Here is a 12,326-nt window from a genome sequence, read left to right as displayed (position 1 = left end):
ACTACTTTAAAATACATTTTAATATTATGATTATACTGTTATAACAAAATCAGAAATAAAGATTCTGGTTTATGAACTTAGCGTGTTTCGAAGTACATAATAATATAAAAATAAATACAGTATTACGTTGTACTAAAAAATTCTTTATAAGATTATTAAAATTAAAATTTAACAACGACCTTGCATTGAACATTTAAGTTATAACCATTATAACAAAAAACGATCAATAAAGTTTTCAATATAACTCGTAAAATTAACATCAAAATATGTATTAATGCTTTAGATACATATCAAACTAATTAATACATTAAAAAATGAAACATAATAATTAAGGTTTAACGAAAAACTGTAGGAAATGGAATACTTTCTGTTATTATTTTTATATACAAGAATAAAACATGTATAAACACTCTTTTAACAGAACATTTATTTTAGGTGTTCTTAATTATTTTATAATTTTTATTTTACAAGTTTTTAACATAATCAATCTTATTTTGTTATTTTGAGTCAATATAGATTTTAAAAACATTTAAAGTTTTTTTACTTATAAATGAACATTATATGATCAGTTATTTACATATTTTGTTAATAAATAATTTATTTTTTTGGTTTTTTTTCCATTCAAAAACTTTAAATTACATTATATATATTTATAATATAATTGTTTACTCGTACATTAATACATTTTATCGTATAAAATTAAAAATCCATATGAATTATTCACATTTCAATAATACTTGCTTATTGTAAAAATGTACTAAAATACACTTTTTAAAATTTAATTTTATATAATAAATGTATCGAACCATAAAATATAAATGTTTATATATCTTTATGACACATTTATTGAGATTTTTAACTAGTATTCATAATTTTATAATGCCGTTTAATTATAATTGTATAAGAAAAGTAAAATAATAATAATAATAATAATTTTTAATATATTATACAATTATGCGGAAATTGCCGCAACAGTGTTATAAATAATATAGATTAGTTTTTGCACAGAAAAATGTAATATATTGTTTTGTAAATCGATGCGGCCGATATATACAGACATTTATGAACAATTCTAGATTTATTTATTTATTATTATATTATTATTACCCGATTACAATTAAAACGATGATAATATTGTACTAAATAACGAAAACATTCGAATTTTTAAAATCGAATGGAAAAATAATAATAGCGTGAGCAAATAAAAATTCAATGACCAGTGAAATGTTGACACCTAAAATCTGGTAGTAAGTAAACTTTTGGACTGTAAAAATAGACCGATGAAAACAAAAGAAAAAATACATACAGAGTTAAAGGTTCCTAATAGAATTAAAAAAAAATAGATAGAGTTTTTGCAGAAAATTACTGTATAACAACTGTACACACTTATTAATTTATAATTGCGCCTAGAAATATATTTCATTCAATTGAATTTAAATAGGATTAATGCAACATGACATATAGTATGACTAATTATTCTTATGATAAATAACTTTGATATTAAGGTCATATTTAAGCTATGATATAACATTATGTATTGGTTTTCTATTCGTGGCTGTGTGAATAAAAACCTAGTGTAGGAGTTGCAATGATTTTTTAATCGTTACACTGATTAAAAAAATATTTAAATGAGTATGCCATGCACAACGCAATTAAAATTCGTTAATTAATAAATATTTGATCTACATTACAATAAACTTTTTAAAAAAATGCAATTTAAACACCTATAGTATATGATGACCTCGAGGCCAATCGAACATATCATTTATAAAGGACCAATGAACGATATACATGAATCTACACATGTAGTAATATAACAACAACTATACTACGTGTAATTCTATGAAATACATATTTAAAAACAAATACACATATTCATAAATGTTACGTACCCGTCGGGTGTCATATGAACTTTTACCGTAAGTGAGTGGATTTTTTTTTATCCCTATACTCCACTGAAATATTATTGAGAGACGCTTATAATAAAATGTTTGTACGTCATTTTCATAATATGCGGGCCCCTTATATTATGTGAAAAAAACGCGTGTTCGTTTTCATCACGTTTCCGCCACGCATTTTTCGAACGACATAACATTTACAAGTATAAAATACTACGACGTATAATAATAATAATACAATGCTCTCTGGATTTTCATTACATGCGATGAAAGTGTCGTTCTTTTTTAATGTTTCCGTGAAATATATGCTGATTATATTATTTTATATTTTAGTGCTCCCCCTTTAAATACAAACATGATTTTAAAAGAGTATTCACGACAGTATACGATACACATGAAAATATATAATGTTGACAGTATTTCTGCACCAAAATAATTTTCATCAGTCCTATACCTTATTGTGTGAGTGTTAAACAATATTAATTATAATATAATCATATTCAATTAATTATTACATCGATTATAATTTTAAGTGTTAATTTCGTAATCGTTCAAATAATGACTATTTAAACACACACAAAAAAAAAAGAAAATGGGTTGAAATTTCTCTTGAAATTTCTTTTTTGTAATAATAATGACACGAAAACCGAGTTCAGTATTTTTTCGCTAATGCCACAAAAGTTTTCCACCGGAAATCATAAGCTCCCAGCATATAACAATCCAATCGTCTAAGTTTTATTACTTGGTAATTGGTAGAAGTTTGATTAATCACTGTTCTTGTACAAAGTAACGTAAAAGTACCGAAAGACAATATAATTAGTTTTCGAGTTCCTGAGGTTCGTCACTTCAGGTCTCGGGACTTACTCATTGTACTAAGTACCTATTCTTCTAAACTTTCCACGTTTATTTTTTTCGATCACCTCATGTATACGCTGAGTGTATTGTTGACGACTATTTCTTTTGACCATAACGTAATTATGTCACTAAACAACCTTATAAAATGAGCAAAAACGACAAAAACGCAGCGTGTGTATTTGAATGTATGATATCTTATTCAAATTGTACCATACTGCTACTTTGTATTTTTATAAAAAGCTGCACCTCATATATATTTGTAAATTATTAACAATATTGTAAATTATTCTTTAAAACTGTATAAAATCTATAAAATAATTATTAATACTTGCGTGTATTATTTAAACTAATTATTATACTAATGATAATAGTTTATACTAATTTATACTAAATACATTTTTATCACTACAACTTAAATACTAATATTTCAGAAATTCAAGCCAACAATATCTAGACTATTCTAAATTACCTTACTTTTTTTCAATAAATATAATTTTGTTGTTTCATAATATGTTAATATACTTATTGAATTAATGAACATAATACAATTTTTTTTGTCTTCAAATCTTGAGTTTAAAAAATTCAATGGGTTTTATATTTTTAATCACATTTTATTTTAACACCTGATATTTTAAAAATAATATCAAACGATTTTCAACTCATTTGAGTTATCAAAATCAAATTTGATATGTAATTTAAAAGTTTTGTAAATTATACTAATTAATATTTAATTTTAATGTCTTTAATTTCAAATATACCTTGATAATTAATATAATTGTATACTAATTAGTAGCATGCAATAAATTACTTTTGTAAGTATAAATTACTTTGCATTGATTATTATAAATTTATTATAAATTACAGTATATTTAAATATGACATTTAAATCTCACCAAAATAAACCTAAGACTATAATTATAAGTTATAATTTATAACTATATCCATAAAACGGCTGAACTCAACTACAATTAAAATTGAAAACTGTTTATTTAAATGTAAATCATAAAAAATATTTACATCATATTACACACCCACCTGGAAATTAAACAACAACATTTGTAATTTTGTTTAATTATATCAGATTTATTGAAATTTAAAGTAATCATTTGTCAAATTTACAACTTATTCTCGAAAAAAATATAACCAATTTTTAGTTTTATATGAACTTGAATTGCATAATATGATTTATTGTTTTATAACGTTTAAATCAAAAACATTATGTGAATTTGCTAATGGTTTAGTGATTTCATTCATAGTAAAATAAAACTCATTATTAAAATGCAATAATTATATCGATGTCATTGTTCAGGATCTACTTATTTTATAGTACATCATATTTGTACAAACAGTGAACTATTTATAAATATATAAAACTGTTGCTACTCGTATTTTGTTTCGTTTTGGTTTGTTGATATGTTTAGTGTATATTATAATATAAACATAACGAAACTTCACGAAATATAATATGATGTTTTTACATAGCCACATTTCACAGACCTTCCTAGAAAATTTGAAATTATCCTAACCAGACTCCAGATCAGCCACACTCAAATTATTCACAGTCATTCATTAAATGACCCCAATTGTCATGTGGCACCTGTCTTATAGTTAAACACATAATGACGGAATGCCGTTCTTACTGACCTTAAAACTTTCGAAACATTTTGCAGATTCTCTCGGATAAAACCAATCATTGCTAGCAGCCACCATTGAATTAATCACAAAAGCAAATCTTCAAAATAAACTATACAACTATATAAATTTATTCACAAACTTGTCCTTATGTCATTAGAATTAAGCCTTCAATATTAATATTATAATAAATACTTATATCACAATGGCCTATGTTCTATGTCGCCAAAGGAATTTTTATCAATAAATAAAAAATATATTATATAAACATAAATCAATACGTTATATTAAATATTCTATACGATATGATATATTTTAAATGAATTTATTTTCTGATTTAAAATTATATATTATACATTTAGTATTATAAATATTGTCTCTCGTCACAAATCCCAAATGAACATTTTTATTGCAAATGTACTGAACAAACACATTAATAAAACATTGATCGAGCAAAGCTCATTTTTAGGCTTTGCGGATAATAGTACAACATACTAGGTGTTTTAGGAATCAAAAGCTTAGGATGTACTGGCGATAAAAGAATAAAAATCGGGAAAATGATCGATTTTTGTACTTATGTGTCACAGAAAATCAAACAAAACGAATGTGATATTTTTTTATGATTCGTATCCAGATATTAAGTTAATACTAGATTGATATTTTCTATGAGCAGTATATCGATGATAGATATTTTTTTTTAATATTTTTATCACAGTATTGGACCAAATATAAAATATGTGTCATGAATGGTTTTTATTTAGAGCATACATTTTAAAACTGCAAGGCTACGTGGATCTATACATTGTCGTAAGTCTACAGTCAACTACATTTCATTGGTTAAAAAAATATATACAACTCTTTTTAACTAAATAAATTTAACCTATACTTTTTAAATTTTAACAAATTATACAAAAATTATAATTTTATTTATTTAATAAATATACTTATGACGAATTCTATTCTTTTTTTACCGTGTCATTATGTTTTTCGATATTTTTTTGTATGTTTCACTTAGACATAATTCTATTCTTACATTACCATATGTTTTTAAAGTAATTAAATATTCAATACGAGAACGATTTATTTTATAACGATGCTTTAAATTATAAATATTTTTCAAATCGTTGCAACTATATTTCGACCAAACGTTAAATTCGTGTGAAAATAAAAAAAAAAAGCCAATAGTATAATTTTTGAGTTTCTTGACAACCAAATAGCCATTTGTTAGAATCGTAATATGAAAAGTTAAAATACCAAATATTTTTTTTTACATTATTTTTTCAACTTAAAAAATTTTCAGAGTTGGTCCACTTTTAATTAAAATATTCTGTTTTCAACAAAAGTATACGACCAAAATTATTTTATTAATAATCGTTCAATAACGCTTTTACAATAATTACTAACGTTTCAATTCATATCTGAAAAACATAATGACAGAACCGCTAGAAAAATAAGTTTACAAAATTATAAATCTATAATATACAAACACAAACGACGTACAATGTAGAAATCGAAATACTTTGATCGCCTAAATAATTGTATAATATCATACAATTTCTATGTTTATATTTATGTAATCATTACACTTATTTTTATTGTTTTATTCTTAATATTATTTATGTTACCTATATTGAATAATTTAAAAATGTGTTAATTTGTTAGATATTTGTATATTCTTACTGTTATCATTATTAATATTTTTTAAATTAGACATCGCCTGTATAAATAATAATAAATAAATAAACAAAATAATTAAATAAATACGTAAATGTACGCAGCCGCGGACGGTTATCGTCTTATCGGATTTAAAAATAATATTAAACCATTTGTTATTGTGGCGTATGCAAAATTATAAGTGCTTACAAATTGTGTATAAATACGAACTACCATCTACGACATTGAACGTATATCGTGTCTATTAGCTCACATAAGCAGTTTCAGAATATGTTATACAATGGCACCGATTCGTCTATACCAAGTGTTAACAGAATAAAAATAGATTTATCACATTGAGACGGTTAACGGCCGATGACCAAAACATGGTTGTGTTCATCAAAATTCTTGTATTATATTTAAAACATATTTTTTTATTATTGTTAAAAGTTAAAAATAAATAACCAAATATTTAATTTTAATAAAATTATTAACCTTTTATTTTGGTCAAATTTAAGCAGTGCTAAAATGCACGTAATGCCCCTGATACATATCTAAGATTTAATTAATAATTAATCAAATCGATTACTGTTAAAAAATAAAAATTCTATCTTTGGCTTACTACCTAACAGCACAAATACGATAAAGTTTGAAATAATATCTGGAATTGATACAATAAATCAAATATGATGTTATAATTATAAATACTCGTAATATTTATACGAAGCTCTCATAGTTTTTGTGAATAATTGAAATTTTATTACAAAAAAATTACACTAACTACACTATTATATCAATCAAAGGACCTTATCAGCGTCATTCATTATGTATTATTATCTGAATTGTATGATCTTGAAGACTGAAATTTATATCGTTACAAATTTTGTGAATACAAAAACTATGATATTTGAATAGAACACAATGACTTCGATGATTTAGTATGACATAAAATAGCAGTGCACTAAGATTAATGTACTGATTTATATTTTTTTAAGTGTAAAACACGATACAATCATATTATTTGAATCCGTAAACTAAAATCTATCTTTTATATTTTTATTATTATTATAATTTATACATAAACACATCAGAATATGTTACATTTTACGAGCAATAAAATAACCGTTTTCGTAGAATAATAGGTAAGCGATAATACGATATAAAAATATTACATAACTACATATCTTGTTTAAAAAACACGTTTTACTCGTTAACTTACTAGTCGATTGTTCTTTTATACCCTCTGCATACATAATTTTATGTTATATAGTAAGCCGCATCGAGATTGCCATACATATCCGTGACATTACAGTTCACCGCATCCTACGCAATATGTGTAGAATAAGTGATCTATTTAACTTGATACAATTTTTTTCAATCAACTTTTATGTATTTAAAAATATAATTTTTATAAAACGTACAATTTCTATATCACAATATTTTTGCAAGAAAGATGCATTTTTACTATTTTTAAAGTACAACCTTTTTAAGTGATCACACTTTTTAGATAGTACCTAATACATTAGCAATATATCAAAAATTCAATTTTATATTTTTAAGTGAAATGATTTAAAAAAACCAAACCACTAGTAGATAATAATTTACAATATATATGAATCTTATAAAAGCTAAGTGGACGATTCGAAACACGTGTTGTACTACTTCGACCATATTATATAATATGAATTATAAATAAACGATACACAATATAATTAATAATTGCAAGTTCGATAGTTGGTTATTATTGAATAAAATTATCGGTTACATATTTTGATTTAAAAAATTAAAAACTCATTATGTCACAATCAGAAAAACATAAAGTATAAAAATAAATAAACGTATCGATACAATTTTACGTAGTGTCTTACATTGTATAATAATTGAATCATCTGATGTGTTATATAGTACATCGTTATTTGCATTGGAATCGAATTTGCGCGCGGTGAACGTGCATATATTCGCTCGCATTAAAGTTTTAAACTGCTAATTGGTAGTAAAGGAGCTATTAAAGGATACTCGGCACAAATTGATATCATATTATTGACTATGATGGAATTTTGATTGATTCAGTATCAGCAACGGCGGACAGGCGGTTTATATTTTAGCGAACACACGCGCCGGGACGAGTATATGCGTTTAAATGGCCCGGCCGACGCGTGTATAGTACGATGTGCTATTATATTAATATATAATATATATATATATATATTTATACAAGTGTATATGTCGAATAACATGTGCGTAGGGGTATGTCTCATCAATAACCACAACAACGGTAAAATAACATTTCGCGATGAAATTAAATCTGTCGATGAGCGTTTCATGATTTCCCTCGTCGCCAGCCGGACACACAGCTAATCAAATCAAATCCTCGCCAAATACTACATAACCTTTTTCAGCAGCAGTAACTATATTGAGAAGCGATACAAGATAAATCGTAGAACTGAGGAGATCCACGAAATACACACATACACACATATAGATACACACCTTAAAAACCCGCTGATTCGGTTTTTTTGATAAGTCATATAATAAAAAAATGTACCAGCAATTTCCTACGGGCTCTATCATAGACGGACGCTCGAAAGGAGAGCAGACATTTTTTTCGTTTCATGCATATCTCACAGTTTATCATCTTCGTTCAACTCTTCGATGAACATTAATGACGTAACAGAAATATTCATAACGACAAGGATAATATTTGTACTGAAAATTTTTTAGTGAGAAAATATGTTCGAGAACAGTGTTATTTGTTTGGTATTGCGTTTTTAAGGGGAACACGTATAGTATTCGTCATAAAACTGTACGACAGTGGTGAAGCGTTTCGTCGTGGGATGTTTATTCATGCTCCTGTGGATATCGAAAAAAACATAAGTTTCTCATAGGACAAATTGACGGCTTATTTTTTTTTTTTCGTTTTCTGCTCTCATTCGCTCTAGCGGTCGCCGTTCTTCCTAAATAATTATTATTACTTATGATATTTCTACGCCGAACAACGTAGACAGGAAATCGATGGCATGAAAAACTGAATCCGACCGAGGAAGAATGCGTCCGAACAAGTTAAAAAATTAATAACAAACAACAATAGCGTACGCGACGAACTCGCATGGGAAATATACGGCCTCGGTGCCGTTTTTACGATTGTCGCGTATTGTCTTTTCGGGCGCAACTACGGGGGACGCGTTTCGACTGTAAAACGCACAACAGGAAACTTAGGTACGATATCGCGAATTTATAAAATATTCTCGCTTTTCGTTATCGCCCATCACGCATTATTCCTTTCTCAATTCCGTTGCCGTTTGTACGGCGCTCTTAATTGTTTTTAACTAAACGCCCTCGATGCGGAAAGTATATCACAAAAAAAACCATTCGAAATATTTAAGCGTTTGATTTTTTTTCTTGCTTCTCTTTCTCTTCCCTCGTTTTCTCTTTTAATTTCAGCAAATATATCGGCCAATACAAAATTAATCGCAACAATAGTAACGACCTGTAAATGATTACATTAGCCGAATCTTTGACTTTTCGTAATTTCACGTCATCCATGAGGATATTATTCGGTCATACTTTATGCTCTATTTTCCATTTATATCGCTATCGAGTAGAATTAAACTCATTACGAAGTTTCAAATAATTATTTTAAGTTACCTCGAGGAAATTCTAGTTATTATAAACTACGCCAAAATTAATTAATATTATCATATTTTACAAATTATATAAGTATAATATTTTATTCTACAATAGTTTTATAACTATAATGAATGATAAATTTAATCCGTAGTGGAAAAAAAATATTTAAGTAATCGAAAATGTAAGTTACCGTAATAAACTAATATTGAATTACATTTGAAAAGACCTACAACTTGAACTATCATAAATTAACCGTATTATATTGGATGAATAATATTATAAATTAATGTGGGAAACACAAATCTTTTATTTTTTATTTTTAGCTTATTCCATATTTTATTTACAAAAAAATTCTCACCTCTGCAGATAAAATATGGGTATTTCAGCATAAATAATAACGAGAAATTCTCTACTGCAAACCGATTTTGGACAATAAAACGTTAAGTAGCTGATCAAATATAAACTAAATTAAAATATTGTTATATTAATGTGAGTTCAGTTTTTTTTTTTTTTTTATTAACTTCAATGACCAAACATAATTTTTTCAATAATATTATTGTATATCTTTCTTCGTAATTTCACATGGTGTATTTTATATCTGAATAAATTTCATAATTTATAGTGGTTTATTTGATATAAATTATAAAAAATAAAATCCGTTGTCAATACATAATTATTATTATCAATACAATAAACTATAAGAGAACATGGAAATATTATTCTGAGAATATGTTACAATTTTGAACTTAATGTTACAACTTATAGTGATTGGTTTCTACTCATACATCTGAGTACCTATCATCGACTAAACAATAAAATAAGAATTATTTTAATAATAAAGCATCATAATAAAATAGCACAATTGTATTACCTATTTGTTACTAATTGAACACAATTGGTAAAATATACTTTTAAAAATTGAAATGATGTTCATTCATATAAGATAATATAAAATAATAATTATAAATTGTATTAAACGTATATTATCATTGATTATAGTATGATTTTATTATAGTGATTTTAATTAATATTTGAGACGTTGACATGGAAAAAGTACTAAGTGTCATAAAAATCAAATTTTACAGGAGAAGGAAAAAAACTGTTTTTAGTATTTTTGAACCTTCTTTTCTAATTTCATTTCTAATTGAATTGTGATAAATCAGATGATAGTTAGATAACATAGATTGATAACAATGTTTATATCAAAGAAAACAATATTAAACATTGATAAATACGTGAGATGACTTAGTACCATTTCCAAGCCAAACCACAATGACTCACGACTAGCATCATCTTGTATTCAACGTAATTCCTAATATATAAAGAAATTTGAGTTAGTTCCTTTACCATGCCATTGACATATATATTTAATCCATTTTCAACAAAAAAAACGAAAAATTGATTTTTTTTGACTTAGTACATTTTCCATGTCAACGCCTCATTTATTATCAATTTGATAGTTGACAAAATAAGTTCTAGTAATATTTACATATTGTTTTACTATTTATTGAACTAACTATATTAATTTAATGTTTTATTGCACTGTGATATTTTTAATTTGCTATATTTCACTGGCGATACTAAGTCATATCTATATTTTACTTATGATAATTTTTAAAATAACATAATTAATTATTAGATTCATTAAAATAAAAAAAATTTTTAAATATATTTAATATAACTCAGTATTATTTATTCAATTTAAAAGAAACTTTTTACAAAAATAACTAATTCTAATAAATAATTTAATACATTAAATAACAATAATAATAAAAACTGCATTGGGTCAAAAATATACAAATAAAATCACAAACAATATTATCTACATATATATATAACTTACTAAATTCAATTATATGAGTATAAAATTAAATAAACAAATAGATTATATATAGAAATAAATGCTTAGCTTGGAGTATTATTATATTTGTAAAATACGGCCGGTTTCAAATTAAAAATTCATAGTTACGTATATACAAAGTCAATATTAATAACGTTTTTACTGACTTTGCATATACTTGACGATGAATTTTTAATTCGAAACCGATCGTACTTTACAAATATAATAATACTCCAATCTAAGCATTTATTTATTTCTATATATAAACTATTTACTTATTTATTTATATATTAATTTACGAATATTAACTTTTTAATAATTTTTAATTTTTATTTAAATTTTTTATTATTTTATTACGACTAAACAATTAGTAGAATTTGATTAAAAATTATTGTGCACTCCTCTGGTTTTTTAAGAAAAAAAAACCAAACTAAAACTTAACTAATTTAACTTATTTAAGTAACTATTTAAGCTTCATTTAGTATTTTTTTTTTTTTAGTCTTTTTGTGGTGTGGTCAGTAAAACGACAATGCTATTTTTTTCTTTTGTTATTTTAAACTTTTTTTTTAATATTATAAATGAACCCGAGAGATTTTTTTTTTTTATGTTACAGATGTGCGTCTTATAAGAGTTGGTATATATCTGATTATATCAAACGATAGTGGTAATTTCAGTTAGCTCATACTATATATTTAAACACTCATGATAATTGTAATAAGACTTTGACTAGATTTTTTTTTAATTTGAATTATTTTGAATATATAGGTTCATCTAATTAGTTTATAATAATATAATTAATAATATAATTCGGTAATAAATTC

General features: G+C 25.0%; 1 protein-coding gene across 4 annotated transcripts in view; it reads left to right on the top strand.

The window, feature by feature from the left end:
* The window catches only part of LOC112686647 (probable G-protein coupled receptor 139), a 139,600-nt gene that overhangs the window by 64,805 nt on the left and 62,469 nt on the right, over positions 1–12,326 (top strand). The gene's annotated exons all lie outside the window — the stretch shown is intronic.

Source organism: Sipha flava, unplaced genomic scaffold, assembly GCF_003268045.1.
Source record: "Sipha flava isolate LNK unplaced genomic scaffold, YSA_version1 108_pilon_pilon, whole genome shotgun sequence".
Lineage (NCBI taxonomy): Eukaryota > Metazoa > Arthropoda > Insecta > Hemiptera > Aphididae > Sipha > Sipha flava.
This window is presented reverse-complemented; position numbering and strand designations above follow the sequence as displayed.